General features: G+C 43.7%; 1 protein-coding gene across 1 annotated transcript in view; it reads right to left on the bottom strand.

The window, feature by feature from the left end:
- ECHDC1 (ethylmalonyl-CoA decarboxylase 1) overlaps positions 1 to 5469 on the bottom strand; it is a 39085-nt gene extending 33616 nt beyond the window's left edge. The window contains exon 1 of the mRNA XM_082048345.1: positions 5333 to 5469. The gene's annotated coding sequence lies outside the window, so the exon portion shown is untranslated. The remainder of the gene's footprint in view (positions 1 to 5332) is intronic.
- Positions 5470 to 11215: the final 5746 nt, after the last annotated feature.

Below are 11215 nucleotides of genomic sequence, written 5' to 3'. Positions count from 1 at the left end.
ATGTTTCTTTTTACATTCAGGCTCTCAGAAGAGAAGCAGCCTTCCATTTTCTCTAAGAACGCAGTAGTGATTCCCTAACATACATTCATGCAATAAACTTCCCATACATCTACTAGTTTTTGCTCAATAGAGAATAAACATTAAAAACATGGATAGTGCAGGTTCTCGTTGCAAAGTACAGCTTGAACAATTAGCTCACAATTTTTAACGAATACTAAGCCTCCCCAGCCCTCGTAAGAAGAAAGACTGGATTTAATTCTCTAGGAAGCCACAACGATTGGCTTGAAAGCAAAGAAGAAAAATAAATTTTAAAAGTCTGTTCTGCTAACCTAGCTCCCTGTCAAGTTGTACTTGTTTGATCATGTTTATACTACCTAGATTTCTCCTGTCAAAAAATGTACAGAGCAAAACAGACTTAAGATATGGAAATTTTATTCCACCAAAAAAAGTCTGTCATTTTCAACTGCGTGGTTATATGCATTAACAGCTCTTTAATATTATCACTATGGTAATAAAGAACATTAGCAAGTGCGGGATTAGAAAACAAATTGGACATCATTGCCTGCTGATCATGACTCATGATTAATGACTCATGCAAGGTATTATCATTGAATTATTTTCTTTAAAACCGTCTCTTCTAGTACCGGTCAGTACCTAGTACTTTTTTAATAAAAACAAGACTATTTTAACAGCTCAGTTGGAGGAAGCTAGCCACTCAGGAAAAGCATGATATTTAAGCCCCAGCTCTCTCTAACTAAAGGGATTTCTGCTGATCTCTGACAAACAACATTCAAAATTTCAATCAGTATGGAGCACTTGCAATCTATGGCATGACAGAAAATGATTTTTTTGTACTGCAAGTGAAAGCAGTGCAAGACAGAGATGTTGCAGCAACCTGCACCATGTTGTAGTACAAGCCAAAAGACATTTATTACACTAAAATGTTCATATTTTTCTATTTAACATAATTACATCTATTTAGAGACACAGAAATGAAGTCTCTGTCTAATGTAAAAAAATCAGACATGCTCTACCCATTAACATCTGCAGCACACATAGTTTATGCATTTTTTATAGTGAAAAAAAATTCTGACAGTACAGGAATAACAAATACTGTGGGTAATTAGCATCTTCCAAATGTTTTTAGAAGTGCTACAGCTTTACATATCACTGGTGACAACTAAAAGATAAGCCCATAGTATGGACATCAGTAGCTGTTCATTCCACAGTTATTGTACCTCTCACATAGAACAACAATTTAAAACCCACTTGGCACTTAAGTGATTTTTTAACGCCCTTGCCTGTAGACTAGCCGACTGTGGGTTAATATGAACACGTATTCAATGTCACCACTTCAGTATCAAAGGAATGATACATTATGCAAGAAGAATATATGCATCTACATGCAGACACACACAACATACATATTTTTGTGTATGTCTCAGAGGCCTTCTGAAAGCCTCTGGTAACTGCCTAGTTAAAATTCAGCTCTCGTAATGTTAATTAAAAAAATAATAATAGGGATAACACCAGCACCAATACTTCCTAACCAAGCAGATTCTTTTGTAAACCAATAAACCCCAACTCTTGAACAAGCACATCAGCCATTGCCATTCACCAACACTCTGTTGCAACCCCAGTTTGTCTCTTAAAACACGCTGTATCTAACGGTGACCTCCAGCAATGTTGTCAGCTGCAATTAGTAGTGAGCACAAAGACAGCTAACCAGAGCAATGGGTAAGAGATGCAGGTAGCAACTTCTTGGACAGGTAGAACAACTGAGGCAAATCAGAGAGATGGACACTGGGAGCCCAAACAAGCATCTGAGTAGCATGCACTAACAATAAATGCCACACAACAGAGCAGCTACACAGAAATAATCAGCACATTAAAATACACGAGCAGGGAAAATTCCAGATCAAAGATAGTGCCTGAATTATTGACGCAAGTCAGAGAAAAATAAAACAGGGAGAAGAGATACAGGGATGTGTTTTCAAGGCATCAGGGAAATAAGGATGCCCTTGGACATAGGGCAGGACGTGACAGGTATGATGGGCTGATACAGACCTGCCAGTCACCTGCAGAAAAACACCAGCTGCATTTACATTTCTGGTTTCAGATTAAGACATCCTGAGATAAAGTGTAGCAGAAATAAAGGGATCCAACATACAAAATCCACCGAAGAAATCACAGGGAGAAGAAAATATTCAAATGACAAAAAAAAAAAAAAAAAAATTAGAAAGGCACTTTTGTCACACCGCCAAACGCATCAAAGGCATCTGACAGGTCAAGAAGCTCAGAAGAACCTGACTTGATGAAGACCTTCAGCAGCTGCAGTTTCAGTGACAAGCACAAAAGTGCAAACACAGGGCATGTGAACTGAAGACGATGATGAGATGATTCACAGTTCAGCCCTGCGTGTGTGTCCTTACCAGTCACTGCAGAAGGCGTTCATCTGTACTAGAGAGCAGTGTGCATGACCGTTGGATGCTTCACTGGGTTCCTACAGTGACTGACTAACGAATGGAAAGTAAGTGGTGACCCAGTACTGAGGACTAGCACAACTGACCCTACAATGTGAAGGCAGATGAAAAAGCAGAGAGTGGAAGAGAAATATAACCAAAGCATGCAAATAGTCCATCTGCAGAGGAAAAAAAAGTAGGTTGAAAATGAATGAAAATCATTAACACCAACTGACTGGAATCTAGGATAGTGGGCTGGTAGGTGACTGTGGGGGATAGAAAAAAAAAAATCCAGCATTGGACAGAGAGAAGGTATTCAGAAACAGCAAGATCAAAGAGGGCCAGCGTGGACACAAATCAAGACATGTCTCACAGTGTAGAGAAGTCACTGGACCCTGCCTTCAGACACAAGAAAAGCATAGGAAGGAGGTCTCACCTGCAGGATTCCTCCCCAGCACTGGCTCAACAGGCCACTGTTGCCAGCTGCTTGTCACCACCCCTCACTTGAAGGCTACTGAGGCCTCCACCTACCTCACCCACTTAGACATCTCACTCCCTTCCTTCAGTGATGTTAGGGTTAGGTTAACTTAAACACCTGACCCGACAGGTTCTTTCCACTCTAATAATAACCAGCTGATGCAAGCTGAGGGCAGTCACCTCTCCAGCTGACTTTCCCTCAGTTGGAAGAATGCAGCGAGCAGGTCTTAAACATGCTAAGCGGCCCACAGCAGAAAACCTGCTGACAAAATGTAATTTACAAACGCAGAAACTAAACAAACCTTGGGAAATTCTGCCTCCCTGAGACGGGAAAAGCACCTCCTCTGTGACATTTCTACCAAGTTCAACAGTAGCCACCTCAAGCTCACGCCTTTCTCCAGAGGCCGTGGCTCTCACATTTGCTGAAACCTGTTCAAAGTTTTAGTACATGGTCTGTGGCAGCCACATTGTAGACAAATCAGGTGGGATCACTAGTCCCTCCAGTTCAGTGTGACTTCTCTATACACAGGCTTTAGATGTAGCTGGTATTATAAAGGACAGGGTTTTTCAGCTTCTCATTTTCTCTTAAGAAAAGAACAAAAAGTTTGGTCCTCCTAGTTTCTAGATGTCAGCATTAGAAACAATGTTTACCTGTCCAGAAGCTGTAAACAAGAAGTGAGAAGATGTCCACATTAACTAAATAAAATGGCTTAAATTCATGCACATGTTAAATAAATTATGAAAAAAAAAAAAAAAAGGCCTTTAAACATTGCAGGTAAAAAAGTCTCTTTGGTTTCAGTTTTTTGCTGGCCTATCCTTTAAACCTCTTTTCTGCTTCTACCTCTCTTTTTTTCCGTGTTTTTTTCCATTGTTTCTAAGCAGCTCAATTCCAGGGATAGAAAGCTATGTGTTTCCCAAATTATTTGCTCTTTGTTTAGTTTTGTATTTTCTAATGGTCCCTGCAGGCTAAGGTTTAGACATGAACTGTCTCTCTGTTCCTAACCAAATATATATTCTTTTAAACACATTTTAATTACTTTGAAGACCTAGTAAAAAAAAATCACAAAGAAACAGCCCCAAGTCCAGTGAAAAATAATGGCATTCAAGGATGCAAAACAGATTACAAAATAAGTCCATTTAGGTAGTGTCCTGTGTATTTATGGAAACATTTGGTTTTGGACACACAGTGAGTACAAGATCTTGAGTTTCACAGCAGAGAATGAGAGTAGGAATCTGTTATCTTCTGCAGAAAGCACGTAGGCCCTTTATCTTTTAATGCTTTAATCTAACGTGGTTTTCTTTGCTTCTGTCAGTGAAGGAGACTGTAACAGTGACAGAAAACACTTTTTAATTTCACATAAAGCTCACTGCCCACTAGTTGTATTTTGGACACCTTTAAAATGAACAGATATGCTCCTTCACAGGAAGAGAAATGACCACAACCGATTGGTTGCTTTTTGATCACCAAATTCTAAACCACAAAAAGTGTAAGGATGAATTCATTCTAGCTGCAACTGCAAATACCAATGCTTTCCCAGTTTTGCAGTTGTGTAGTGCTCTGAATTCCACCTAGTACACTGTTCTTTACCACTGGTCTCCCTACCATCACCACCAGTAAATGCTCTTGCTCACAGCAACAGCAAAACCGCATCCTGAGCTCAGGACTGGCCACACAACGTGATTCTTGGGGGCTCCCCTATAACGGCACAGGGAACCAGCAGCAGCACCCCAGGACAGCCTGTGCCTCCTTCACTCTACACACTAAATTTTGGGACTCAAAGGCAACCTGCATGGCAGCACCCTAGAAATAAAGAGAAGACTAGAGGGTGAGAGGGGGGAAACTCCTTTCCCAGCAGAGGTTTCTTGCTGATGACCTTACACGATGCCCAGTCCCAACAAGTGCCTGCAGCACTTGGTCTGACTGAGGCAAGCATTCCTGGCACGGGCCATTTTTTATTTATTTATCTACTTTAAATCAAGAGCCAAGGGAGGGTTCCGTGCCGAGCGGGACCGAAGGGGGAAATAACCTGCTGTTCCCAAAATAAGACCCGAGGCCTCCAGGCCGAGCAAGAGCCAAGGCAGAAGCATGAAGCTCCGCTCCAGCAGCGGCGAGGCCGCCTCGCCTTTGCTCCGGGCACCCAGCGGCCCCGCGGGGACCGGGCCGCACCGCGCCTCCCACCCGCCCCCGCCAGGCCCGGGCCCGCTCCTCGGCCCGAAGCCCCGGCCCTTCCCCTTCGCCACCGCAAGCCCCAGGGCCCCGCAGCAGCCCTGGCCCCCCGCACAGGCCCTGCTCTCCCCCCGCCGCGGTCCCGGCCAGCCGCCAGGAACAGCCCCCGAGCGCCGCAGGCCCCGGGCTGGCGGTGGGAAGCGGAGGACCGCGGGCGGGCACTGACCTGGCCCCACCGCTCCCCTCCCCGTCGCCGGTCGGGCAGTGGCGGGCGGTGCCACGGGGAAAGCGGCCCCGCCGGGAACCGCCGCCGCGCCGGGTCGGGCCGATGGCGCCCGGCTGCAGGTCGGTGAAGGGCCGGGCGCAGGCCTTTGCCGCGGGGAGCAGCGGATGCCGGGAAAGCCCCGGGGCAAAGCAAAGTAAGAATATCGAGCCCCTACGAGTCCGAGGCTGACTTGGGGCCGGCAGCTTGAACAACAGTGGGGAAGCGGTGTCCTTTCCACCATGCCACACCCTCTTACAGGTGACCCCGGGCACTGAAAACTCAGTCTAAGTTTAAGCAGTGTTGCTACAGAAGATGCTGGTTAGCTCCAAGGTTGCTACGTCCAACATAAGCAGGTCATTATTATTTTTGTTTCCTGCTCCAATAGCCTGCATTGCTAGAAAGCCCCTCACCTGCACCCATACTCTGGCAGCTGGGCCGAAGTGTCAAGCCAGCTGCAGGCTACCCCGGCATCAGAAGGCAGTAATCCTCAAACTGTGATTTTGTGTACATTTACAGCTGGCATAAACTGGCACTGTTACAGCCCTGCTCTCTCTGCCCTTCCCCTGGCAGTTGGTTTCCTCCATTGCAAAAATGGGCTGCCATGCCAGGAGCCAGATCAAGGGAAATAAATGCTTGTTTCAAGGCAGATTACTTTGTGTATTCAAAGCAATATGCAAATACAAGCCAGTCCTTTTTACTAGTTTCTTGTTAATACACATACATAAGATGACTCAGTTTTAAGTATCTGTAGCATGGCTGAAAGATTTATCTGGAAATACATCTTCTCCACCTTTATTAAAGCTGTTTTTCAACCCAACTGTCAATACAGATGTCCTGAAGTTGGTCTAGTTGATTAAATATTATGATTGAACATGCAGAGGATTTCAATTAATCATACATTTGGAAAAACAAAATCTTTGCACTCTGAACAGATATTTTTGATTTTATGTGGTTAAAAGAATCCTCTGAGAATACAAAATAATCTAGTTCCAGGTGACAGCATCTTTATACAACAGAAGGGTTCATTCCCTTATTACAACACTCCCAGTATAAACAGAAATATTGCAAATCGGCAGGCTTGTCTTGGGTTCACAGAGGAGAGATTTTACTAGTAGGATTCTGTCCTGGAAAACCTGTTTTTGGAAAACCTCAGCACCAAGTTCGAAATCTGTGTAACTGAAGCAGCTCTCATCAGGTCGTGCTCCAAGGCCTTGTCCCCTTCTGAGCAGAGCAATGCTCAGACACATCTCAGCTACCTCCAAAATTCAGGAGAGTGATGCTCGTTTTCTAGGTAACATATTGCCACCTAGCAGCACTTAGTGAAAGTAGCACAAACCTGACGCTCAGTTCTATAAACAACAGTTTGCCTCACTTCTGTTTTTATTGTGCTGTATTATACACCTCTCCAGGGAGGCAGACATAGCCCAAAACCTGACAGTGTTCAAGAAGAGACTGGACAAGCCCTCAGACACATGGTGTGAACTGTGGGGTTGTCATATGCAGGGACGGGAGTTGAACTCAATGATCCTTGTGGGTCCCTTCCAACTCAGGACATTATATGATTCTATGATTCTACTGTATGATGAATAGCATAGGATATACTAAGAGTGCAGAATGAGGACTGTAGGAAATCAAACAGGTGAGGGGATCTTCTTTGAAAAGAGACACTACAGACCCCTTACGGGTTGTAACTTCCAGCAGGATGGTGACGCTGGTCCCTACATGTTCGACTGTACAATAAGAAGGAAAAAAAAAAAAAAAAAGAAAAAAGAAAAAAAAAAGTTTCTCGTTCATACAAACAGTCTCACTGATTTCAATCACACTTTCTCCTTGCATTGCTAAAGCAGTACCACCCTAGGAGAGCCAGGTCACCACCTGAATTATTTAGCATGTTCCCATTCCTCATCACTGACCCAGAAGCTGGCGATGGTGTACTGGCTAAAAGAGCAATGCCTCACTCTGGGATCCAAGACTGCCAGACTGAAATATTGAATTCCAATAGATGCAGAGCTCCCTAGTGCTATTTTTACAAACTCCTTTCAGAGCCATGGAACAAACCGATGACAGATCCGGGCTTAGATCTCAGGAATTATTGGATAATAAATTACATATGACCCCGCAGAGAAGGTCCATTGACTGCAATTTTTAGGAGGCAAATATAATCAGCTCTGTGTGGAAGTGTAATGAGCTAAAGGATGGCCTAATGCATATTCCAAATATTAGATCCACAAAAATAATGTGGATACCTGCATTCTTTTTCTAGATTTCTGAAATATTTCTAAATTTTAGATTTCTGGATCCAAAATCATGGCACACTCACTACCTAGCCATGGAGGTTTCCAAATCTCATTGGTGCCTGGCAGCTGTGATTCATGGGAAGAGGCAATTTATATCAGGCTATCTAACAAGGCTGCTACCCCAGCTGTCTCTCCTGGCCCCACTGCAGATGTCTGAAATAGCCATGAGCTGCTGCAGCTTTCTAAACACAGCCCTGCACACCAAGTTAAGTGCTGTTTGATTTCATTAGGCAGGGGCTGGCTGGGGACAGGGCAGTCACCATGCAACCTTATCAGGCACCTATATGTCAGCCTGTCCACCTCATGAGTTAAAGCCACCAGCATGCGAGACTGAGGTTATTTCCCACACAAGATTGGGTCACTGGTTACATCCGCAAAGGGCTCAGATCTTCCCAGGTAGGTCCATACCTGTCCTACCATGACATATTGATTATACATTCCCTGCCCACGTTGTTTAAGGGGCCCATCCTGTGTGCTCTGTGAGAACCAGCAGAGCTGACCCCAGTGTCCAGCTAGACATGGCTGGAAGAAGAGGCCAAGAAACACCCACCTCTGGTGGTGGGAAGGCATGGGAAGTGGCACCCAGCTGGGCTGAACACTCTCTTCAGCCCAGGCAAACCACCTCATTTTTCTGGGGAATGTGCCATGATCAGCAGGTTGGGCTGTGTTGTGTTGTGGGACAGTTGGGGAAAGAAGCCCAGGCCTCCGTGATGAAAGCTGTTTCACTTGATGTAGCATAATGAAATATTCATCAGGCCAGAGAGCAGGAGTGAGGTTCAGCATGGCCACAGCTTGGTGTTTGCTCACTCTCTCAGTGACCCAGCAAATATTGATGCATTTAAACATTAATAGCTACTTAAGTTATTGCATGCAATATGGAACAATTTGAACTGGTAGGGTAAAGCATGTTCTTGTTCAGCAAAGTCCTCTGTCTTGTTACAGCTCACCAGTGGAAGAGTGGGCTCAGTCCAGCTGCTGCCAAAAGTGTCAGCAGGCCCCTAACACATGGTCCCACCTTTCACATTACCACAGTGCTATTTAATTAGACATCAATTTTCTATCAGGAAATGAATACAGTACAAAAATATGCTGGTGTGTGGTTTACCTTCCTACACAAGATAAGATCTTATTTCACAAGATTGATCAATTTACAGTACAGCTTAAAAGAACAGCCCAGCTCTGCTTAGGGTTGGTGGTCCCACACTCCTTCTCTCTCCTTCCTGAGAACAAGTACCAAGGGTGACTGCACAGAAAGCCAGTTGAGCTCACTGAACTAGCAGAAAACTGCTTTAAGCACATTTCATTCCAGGGCTAAGAAACTGAATGAGCCTGGCTTGCTACCAGGTGAGACACAGGGACACAAAACAAGGGAAAGAAGATGGAGGAAAGCATAATAAGAAGGCCACCTTTTTTTTTTCTTGCCTTTTTTTTTTTTTAAGTGCTGTTTTAGCAACACTGAGCTATCAAATGGGCTCAGTTGTATTATTATTCCTGACTTTCCCCTTGGCAAAATTTGAGGAGAGGGTGTGGGTTAGAAATACGTGGCCTAGGACAAAGCTAAGAGATGTGTGAGCAGGTGCCCCCCTTTTGAGGGGGCAGCCAGTCGCTGGGTCAGGCTAATTATACTGGGAAACTCCACTGTAAATCCCTTTGAAGATCCATCTTTCCTCCCTCTTCCTCAGTTCTCTCTTGCCACGTTCTGTAAAAGTTTCTCTCTGTTCTGTAAAAGTTTCAGGAAAAAAAAGGCATAGTGCCTTTTTCTCCAAGAGCATTTGAATTACACAGAAGTAGGCCAGGTGATAATTGCACAGCACATTGTAGTGCTGCTTAAATGTCAGCTGTTAATTAAAAGATGCTCCTGAAAATGGGCCATTAATTAGGGCAAATGCAACCATTTTGTATAGGTTCTGACTAGCCAGTGAGTAAAAGCATTATTCCAACATTGGTATTGGAATTGTTTATTTTTATTTGTCTGAGGTGTGTTTACTATTTAAAGAAAAACAGCTGACAAAATATAACTCCCTGAGCTTATTGTACTTTCTTTTGAAGAGAGTTTAAAACAGATATTCTGGCACAGGAATATTCACATGCACACAGATTGCAGTAGGGAACATTTCAGTATTAGGTCCAGATGTCTCTAGCAGTTGTATAACCTTGGTAGGAATGCTTAAATGCTTTAGATGTTAAAAATACAGATCTGACCTGAGAAAACTGCCTGTTGTCGCGCTCCACTTGTGTCTTTCTGTTCTTAAGAAAATGGCACTATCTGCATGAATAATGTTACACAGACACCAAAATGTTTGCTACATCAGGGCCAGAAAAGTAAGGCCTGTGCTTCCTTTGAAACTTTTCTAAACCACCATGAATTATTAGGGAGAATCATGATATTGAAAAAGGATCTAAGTGTTCCAGACTAAAGATATATATGTCCAGGCCTTGCAGCTTAACCATCTTGCTTTTTGTTTCTTTGGACTGGGTTCAGCAAAGCAATTAAGCCCCTAAATAGTCCCACTGATTTCAGTGACACATAAGCACTTTGCTGAACCAGGTCTGCTCTGCCTGCCAAACCACATTCCCTCTTGCCTCATAGTGCATTAAAGATTTTGGGAGAGCACTTCCAGTTGCTATTAGTTGCTGTAACATGAAATCATGGTAGATGTTGGCACTTTTGTGCCTAGATACCTGTGCAGAACATCCATCTACGAGAAACTATGCAGAGATCTGCTTGAAGATTTCAGATTTTCACTATTGCAGCGGTTCCACAAAGCGTGGTTACATACGCTGCCACCAACACCAATAACTGCATTTGTGGCCAGATCTTTATCTATGGAGCAGCCAAATCTCCACAGCTAAAGCAAAGACAACCCCTCGATTCCGGTCTGAGCTCTTGAAATCTTGCCATGGAGGATAAGCCCCCGTTCCTGCCATGCTGGAGAGGCACCCGTTGTGAGGGATACAGTGTTTCTGGGTGAAACGGAAAATGCTCTGATGCGATGTGAAGATTGTTGATAAACAGGCAGAACTCAAATATTTTTAGGTACCTTTTTTAAGGTAGCATTAATCCCTGCTTTCACCTGCCTTTTCATCGATTTCTTCTTTTCTGGTCATCGTTGGTTTTTGCTCATACTATTTTTTCTGGTTGACATGTTACAGAGAGAGTAAATTGTGAGAACTAAATGGCAGCAGGAGCTGCAGAGCATTTATCTTTAAAAGCAGAGCTGCTGTTATTTGTCCGAAGTGGACATTATGTAAGTGTATGCCTTCCACAGCTGAATTATTTCAAAAGGTGGATAATGAGGTTCTCGGCTGGGTCGAGGCAGAGCAGCCTGCTCAAACCTATGACCTTGATTTCACCAGGGCTACTTGCACTTGACATGGGAAATCTGATCAGCTTAGAGCTTATATTGTAATACACCACATTAAATAGAAATACGAAGCATGTAAAAATACTATAATAGCAGAAGAGGTAATTAATAAAAATAGACGTCTGACTATCATCAGAAATTTCATTATATTAAATGCTTTAATAGTGTTAAAGAACTGTCAA

The sequence above is a fragment of the Streptopelia decaocto genome (assembly GCF_964273445.1).
Source record: "Streptopelia decaocto genome assembly, chromosome: 3".
Classification (NCBI taxonomy): Eukaryota; Metazoa; Chordata; class Aves; order Columbiformes; family Columbidae; genus Streptopelia; species Streptopelia decaocto.
This window is presented reverse-complemented; position numbering and strand designations above follow the sequence as displayed.